We start from the raw sequence: 8,255 nt of genomic DNA on the forward strand, positions 1-8,255 counted from the left end.
AATGGCAAGAGCAACGATCTTGTGATTGTAATACAGTGAATTATGTTTAAAAGAACATACTTTAAACTTTCAAGTTTCCAAAGGCACATAAATAAATATGGACTTAAACATCCCAATGCCAAATATATAGTGTCTCCTCACCAAATTTGCCCCAGTCCAAGACCCATTCCCAGAGAGAGAGAGAGAGAGAGAGATGTCATCTAGTGAAAACAATGCAGTTGCATCATTGACAAAATTATATTTCATTGAACTAACTAATACACTCCAAAAACAAATATACAATGCCCCTCCCCTCCCATCCTAAAATAGTTTCCCATACCCAACTTCTCCAATAAAAAAAATAAAAAAAATAGGGCAATTCAATGCACAAGGCCCCACAAAAGTAGAGACCACAATTCAAAACATCATTTGAAAGTCAATTTCTCTTCAGTATAAACCATACTGGCCCAAATTGTAGTCAAAAAATTAAGCATAAAGCTACTAAAGCAATGGCTTTAAGTCCCAATCATAAAGAAGGGCCATATTTTATACACAGTCTTGTTTTGTTAGTCCATGGTCCAAAATGTTAGTCCCATCCTATCAAGTAAAAAAGTGTGTAATTTTTCAAAATTATCCCTTGTAAGTGAACTATAAATATATTTTAAAATGAGAGTAAAAAGTTTTTGTTAGAATTAGAGTTTTTAAATTTGATTTAAGTGCAATAATTTTATGTTACCTTAGAAGTTACAAGTCTAAAAGGGCCTCACAAAATGGGAAACAGAGGGAGTACATTATTAGCCAAGGCATGGGACCAAAAAATGTAATAAACCCTAGAAGATATATATAAACTTAAAAACATTTAAGTTGCATCTGTTTGGTAATTGAGAGAGAAAATAAAATAAATAATTATGTAAGTTATGAGTAAAAAAGAAAAGAAAAGAAAAAATTGATTGTGATTTTCTCTCTCAATAAGCGAGAGAAGAAAAAAAAAATTAATTTCTCTCCTATCTTATTTGATTAAATTTTTATCGATTGATTGAGTTATATAAAATAAAATTACCAAATTAACATTTTATAATAGTTCGTCTTTTTATTTTTTCTATATCCAAAAGGATATTTTTGTTTTGATAACTCAAAATATAAACACTTTATTGACTTTTTTGGGTAACATCACCTCTTTATGTGCACATTTTTTCATAGGAAAATGATTGGTGGCCCTAAAAAATTTGCCCCTAATGCCCCTAATTTCCATTTTTGGAAACTGTTTTCTTTTTTTCTTTCTTTTTTCCTTTTTTTTTTTTTTTTTTTTTACCAAAAGTGGAATTTCGGGGCATTCGAGCCCCGAAATTTAGGGCCCTCAAGCAGCGCTGTTTTTCATAATAAACAGAAAAATCATCCTATTGTGTATGTGCACCCCTACCATATGTAACTTTAAATTAGCATATCAAAAAATATCATAATCAAGTCACAAACGTTTACAACATCAACCACAAAATTATGGACATTTTGTTATGTCAATTTGTGATGAGATTACGCATTTTATAATTAATGTTACAACATTTTGTGACAAAGTTAGGATGATATAGAGACCAAACAAGTGATATCTCCAAATCCAAACAGGCTGGTATAGATATTGTTACCCAAAAGACAACCTAAGAGGGGAGGTCAATTAGGTTTTTACAATTAAAATTAATAATACCCTAATAAAAATTATGACTAACACAATAGATAAATATAATTAATGAAATAAAAATAATTAAAACAAGTATGTTAACAACTATGTCAGTTAATGATATTAGCACAGTAAAAATGTGAAATATAGTGATGGCAATTTAAAATAAAATAAAGAGATAAGGGAGAGAGAGGCAAACAAATTTATAGTGGTTCGGCTTCAACTCGGCCTGCGTCCACTCCTCAAGCTTCACTTGAGATTTTCCACTATCTTCTAGTTTCATAGGGGTGCTAGCAACCTCTTTACAAATGGAGCAATCCTCCACGGATTTTACGCAGACTTCACAAGTCCAAACCCTTACAAATCTTAGGTGATTCACAATCACTCTCAAGATTTCAAGAACACAGTGTTTGCAACACTTTTACAAGATGAAATGGTATTTTTGCTTTCAAAGAAAGTTTACAATAAATATCTCTCAAAGATAGATATATAAAATAAAGTTTTGATTTTTCTGTAAATCTCACACAGGAAAAATGGGCTTAAAGCTATAAGGCTCAGTGTATGATTTCTGGGAATAAATGTGAGTGATTATAGATCAAAGAATATTTTTAGATTTTTTGTAACTTGTTTACATTAGAGGCTTTGGTATATATAATGAAAATTATAGCCGTTTATAGTCGTTGTATTCATTTGAATTTATAGCCGTTCATAGTCGTTGTAGTCATTTGAATTTATAGCCGTTGTACTTCCATCATTACCAATTTGAATATCTTCCACTCCATCATTACAAATTTGAATATCTTCCACTTGAACCTTTTGAACCTTTTGGCCTTTTGAACCTTTATAGCTGTTTATAGCCGTTGTACTTCCATCATTACTAATTTGAATATCTTCCACTTGAACCTTTTGGCTTGCTGCTGTGCTAGGCTGTTTGAACCTTTGTTTTGAGCTGTTTAAATTCCTGATTTAATTAAATATTAAATACATTCTAACAACACTTAGGATAAAGGTTTAGGTGAGAAATAATAGGACAAAATAAATTTTGATTCTATTTTTCTTTTTTAAATAAATTAAAATATAATTAAATAAATCATCAAAATAAATTTTGGATTCTATTTTTCTCTTTCAAATAAATTAAAACATAATTAAATAAATCATCAAAATAAATAAGTCTAACAATCTTTCCATTTTTTATGATGGCACACAATGATGTTTTGATTTGATTTGGGTGTAACAAGGGCTCCCCTCAAGTCAGGCTCCCTAAATTCATTTCTAAATACATAGGTTAGCACATGTGTAATAAATAAGCTTTAATTAGAGACATGATATGAGACTAAGATATCAAACTATAAATGCATAATTATCAGATTAGTTTTCAAATAATACTATAATACATAACATCATAACAAAATAATACCATAATACATAACATCATATAATTTCTCCCCCTGTGACATTATCAAAACGAAATCATGGGTCTGAATCTAGAGGAGGAGGAGGAGAAAATGACAGTGATAAATGGCATCAAAAATATATATATATATAGCAAATATATATATATATATATATATCGATCAACGGTCAATCAACATATATATATATATATATATATTACATATACAACTCTCTCGCGTTGCTCTCGTTTTTTGCAAAACGCGGTTGCCACGCGGCCTCGCTTTTGCTTCATTGGCCGACAAAAGCAACTCTCCTCGATTGCCGCTCGTCTCGGCTATCTCGCCCTCCTTGTCTTCTTCTCTTCAGCCTTCTTCTAAATCACACACTCTTCCATTTTCTTCTTCACAATTCTCTTATATCTCTTCTTCACCACTCTCGTCTGTTTCTTCTTCCTCATCGAGAGACAAAAAAAAACTGAACGGAGGAGGCCAAACCTCAGTCTGTTCTTTTTTATTTCTCTACAACTCATTTCGTTTACAACTCTCACCTCTAAACCATGGCTTCCTTATCCCATCCCCTCACTCTATTTTCGGACCTGAACGATCCCATATGCTCTGTTGGACCGAGTGCCTCGGCTCCTACTCTTCCCAACCTTCCTATGATGTCGATTGAGCAAATAATGGCAGCTCAATCAGACATTGAAGCCAATCATTTCACACTAACGTCCTGTATGGAGACGGTGACTGCAGTCACAAAATTAGTGCATCGACTGCAGAACAGAACGAGTGAGCTCCAATAGGTCAACGCCCAACTCTCTCTGCTCCAGCGCATGTTAAAGGATGCGTGAGCAGAAATAGGTGCACTAAAGGCCAAAAATAAAGAGCTTAAACGGAAGACCACCTCCATGCCCCGATTTGGAGCAACGTCGTTCTTGGCCTTTGATAGTCAGCGGGGAGTCGTCACTCTGGACGAAAGCACGAGGGCAAGGGCGTCAAGGGTCGCTCAAGGTGATAAAAAGAAGAAGAAAATGGTGGAAGAGGCGAGTAAGTGCGGTCGACATATGGCTGGAAAAAAATGAAGGGTGGTTTTTTTTTTTTTTTTTTTGAAATATGTTTAGTTTGATCGGTGTATGGCAGTAAAAAAAATGAAGGATGTTTTTTTTATGTCAATAATTGTATTTTGATTTGTTTTTGTTTTTATGTTTAAGTACTAAAAAATGAAATTAAAAAGTAGAAAAAAATAAAAAAATTAAGCCCAAACAAAAAATAATAATGAAAAAAATAAAAATAAAAGAAATGAAGCCTAATAGCAAAAAAATAAAAATAAAGTAAAATAAAATAAAATAATAATAGCAGAAATTAAACTTAATGAGATGTTGGTGTTGCTGGAATGGTAATGCAAATAAAATACCATGAGGGTTTAAAAAAAATCAATTAATGCAAAGTTAATTTTACCTCAAGATGCAGAACCCAAAAAAAAATTACACAGTTTAAAACTAATCAAGTTTAAATTTTTCCCCTTGTTTCATCTGGCAAAATCAATAGGAGATATGAACAATGAAAGCTCATAACTGAAATGTTCTCCTCAATAATATCAAATAGGATGCCAAATGTTACCAATAAGGATGCCAAAATGATACCAACATGCAATTTACCAAGGATACCAATATGCAATTTAGAAGATTTAACAATCATAGCTCAAGTATTATGTAGAATACCAAATATTGCTCATAATAGGTTAAACGCAATATAATCTCATGGAGCTAATGTAAATCCAAAAAATGAAACATGTTCAAGGTATGGCAATTCATATGCCAAGAAAAATCATGAATTTCAATATATAGCACACATTTTAAGTATAGGCATGATTTTTAGGCAAGAGCATCATCAAAGAGTATACATTGCAAATTATATGAAGCATAATCAATCTTTTTTATATCAAAGTAATAACAACATTAGCTCAAAAGAAATAAGATAGAATTTTTACCTCAAAAGCTTAAGAGAGTATATGAGACATACGTTAGGTTCAAGAAATGAAAGCTTTTCAATCTTCAATTTTCTTTCATGAGGAGTTCATCTCAAAAGGGTTTAACAAGTGTGTTAGCAAAATGATTTCTCCCCCTAAGTTGGTGCTACCCTTTTTTAATGTGATTTGTGTAAATATAGCATTCATAGAACAAACACTATTACTCAATAAAAACACAATACAAATCACTTCTTATCACAAACTCAAAAAGTAAAAAATAATTCAATGATCAAACAAGAGTTTGGAATGCTATTTTTCAGAATTTTCAAGTTGTAGCACATACCATAATATGCATAAGAAAATAGTGTTATGCCCTTTGTTTTATTAAAAAATGATACAACAATCTATTTTAATCACATAACATTATCAAGAGGCATTTTTATCAATTCAATCCACATACTCAAGTGTGATAAAACATTTTACTTAATGTGGAACACAACATGAATGTTATAAACAATTAATTCAACAATTTATCAATCAAACGCATTTCATGAGATGTATGCCAATAAAATCCATATGCAATAGTTGTAAAGGTCTAGTTGTGGAAATATGAGATTTTGATTTAAATGATGTTTTAGTTTGTTTTCCTTGTTGACAAGCACTACAAAGATGATCTTTTTCAAATTTAATTTTTGGAAGTCCAATGACCAAATCCTTTCTCAAAAGTTTAGCAATTAAATCCATATGAGCATGACCAAGTCTTCTATGCCATAACCAACTATTTTCATTATTAACATAAAAACATTTAACATCACTAGCATAGAGATCATTAAGATGAAAAACATAAACATTATCATGACCATTACCAACGAATAAAACTTTATGATCATTTGTGATTTCAATTGTGCAATGTGATTTATCAAAAATAACTCGATTACCTTTATCACATAATTGGCTAATACTAAGTAGGTTATGCTCCATCAACAAGTAAAACATTTTCAATAGAAGGGTTAGGAGAAATACTGATGCTACCAATACCAATGATTTTTCCTTTCTTGTTGTCTCCAAAAATAACAAGGCCTCCATCTTTGGATGACAGTGTAGTAAAGAAGGATTTATCTCCGATCATGTGTCTGGAACATCCACTATTAAGGTACCACTTCCCTTCTTTAGCTTTGGACTTAAGGCAAACCTACAAGATGACAATCAAGTGTTGGTTTTTGGTACCCATAGTTTTTTGGGTCCTTCTTGGTTAGTTTTGTTAGATTCCTTAATAATCCAAATCTTTTTAATTCCCTTGTTCATATTCTTTTTGAATGGACAATAAGATATATAATGGTCTTTCTTTCTACAATAATAACAAGTAATATGAAGGTGTGTCATAAGAGGTGCCTTTTTAAAAATTGTATTAAAATTCTTTTGTTTCTTAATAGGGTCATATCCAATACCCGCTTTATCAAAAACACATCTTTGATTTCCAAGAAGCATGTTGAGATTATCTCTACATTTTACAAAATTTTCAAGTGTTTTTGTTAAATCATCAATATTGTTTTTTAAAGTAGTTTTCTCATTAGAGATAGTATCAAAATCATTTTTCAAAATAATTTTTTCTTTCTTTAATTCTTCTACATTAATAGATAAAGATGCAACAGATTTCTTCAACACATTATTTTTGGCACAAACTTTTCTAAAGTCATTTGATAGTTCATGGAATGCACTTTCAAGTTCTTCATAAAGAGTAGTTATCTCATCTTGAGTAGAGTCTTCATCTTCAAGAGCCATGAGACATAAGTTGGCTACTTCATTTTCAATTTCATCACTTGAGCTTTCATCTTCACTTTCTCCCCAAGCTGCTACCATGGCCTTTTTGTTTTTTTTTTTTATGTAGTTTTTTTCCGTGATTCTTCAATTTTGGACAATCCATCTTCATATGTCTAGGATTTTTGCACTCATAGCAAATAATAGGCTCTTTCTTGTTATCTTTGTCGTACTCGTTCTTGAAAGGTTTTCTTCCTCCATAATTGTTTTTCTTGAAGTGCTTTTTGAGATTTCTACTAAACATGGCATAGCCTTCATCCTCACTGGAGTTTTCATGTTCTTCTTCATTTGATGAGGCTTTGAATGCAATTCCACTTTTCTTTTTCTTTTCAACATCCTCATGTCCTTTCATGGTGATCTCATGAGTCATAAGGGAACCCATAAGCTCATCCAATCCAAGTGTGGAGAGGACTTTGGCTTCTATAATTGTGGTGGCCTTTGCTTCCCAATTCTTTGGTAAACACCTAAGAATTTTTCTTACCAACTCACTGTTAGTATAAGTTTTGCCAAGAGATTTCAAAGAGTTTACAATTTCAGTAAATCTAATAAACATATTTGACATAGATTCATCAGAGTTTATTTTAAACAATTCATAACTATGAACAAGCATATGAATACGAGATTCCTTTACTTGGTTTGTACCTTCATAAGTTACTTCAAGTTTGTCCCAAATTTCTTTTGCCGAATCACAACTTGAAATTCTATTATACTTCTTAGAGTCTAATCCACAAACAATGGTGAGTTTGGCTTTAGCATTGGCTTGCAATAATTTATGATCCTTCTCACCACATTCATCTTCAGTTTTAGGTACACTAATATTGTCTACTAATTTGGTAAGAATTTTTGGACCTTTGGTGACAATAATTCACATAGCATAATCAGAGGCTTGTAGGTATAGAGTCATCTTATCTTTCCAATTACTATAATTGTTTCTGACAAATAATGGTGGCCTATTGGTGGCTTGTCCTTCAATAGTGCTAGTGCTAGTGCTAGTGCTAGTGCTAGTGCTAGCTGAGGTTGCCATGGATCTAAACTCTTAGATGGTTAAATCTAAAGCAAGAGTCTAAGCTTTGATACCAATTGTTACCCAAAAAATAACCTAAAAGGGGAGGTGAATTAGGTTTTTACAATTAAAATTAATAATACCCTAATAAAAATTTTGACTAGCACAATAGATAAATATAATTAATGAAATAAAAATAATTAAAACAAGTGTCTTAACAACTATGTCAGTTAATGATTTTAACACAGTAAAAATGTGAAATACAGCTATGACAATTTAAAATAAAGTAAAGAGATAAGGGAGAGAGAGACAAACAAATTTAGAGTGGTTCGGTTTCAACTCGGCCTACGTCCACTCCTCAAACTTCACTTGAAATTTTTCACTATCTTCTAACTTCACAGGGGTTCTAGCAACCTCTTCATA

This window comes from Camellia sinensis, chromosome 1 (assembly GCF_055761805.1).
Source record: "Camellia sinensis isolate YWXY chromosome 1, ASM5576180v1, whole genome shotgun sequence".
Taxonomy (NCBI): Eukaryota; Viridiplantae; Streptophyta; class Magnoliopsida; order Ericales; family Theaceae; genus Camellia; species Camellia sinensis.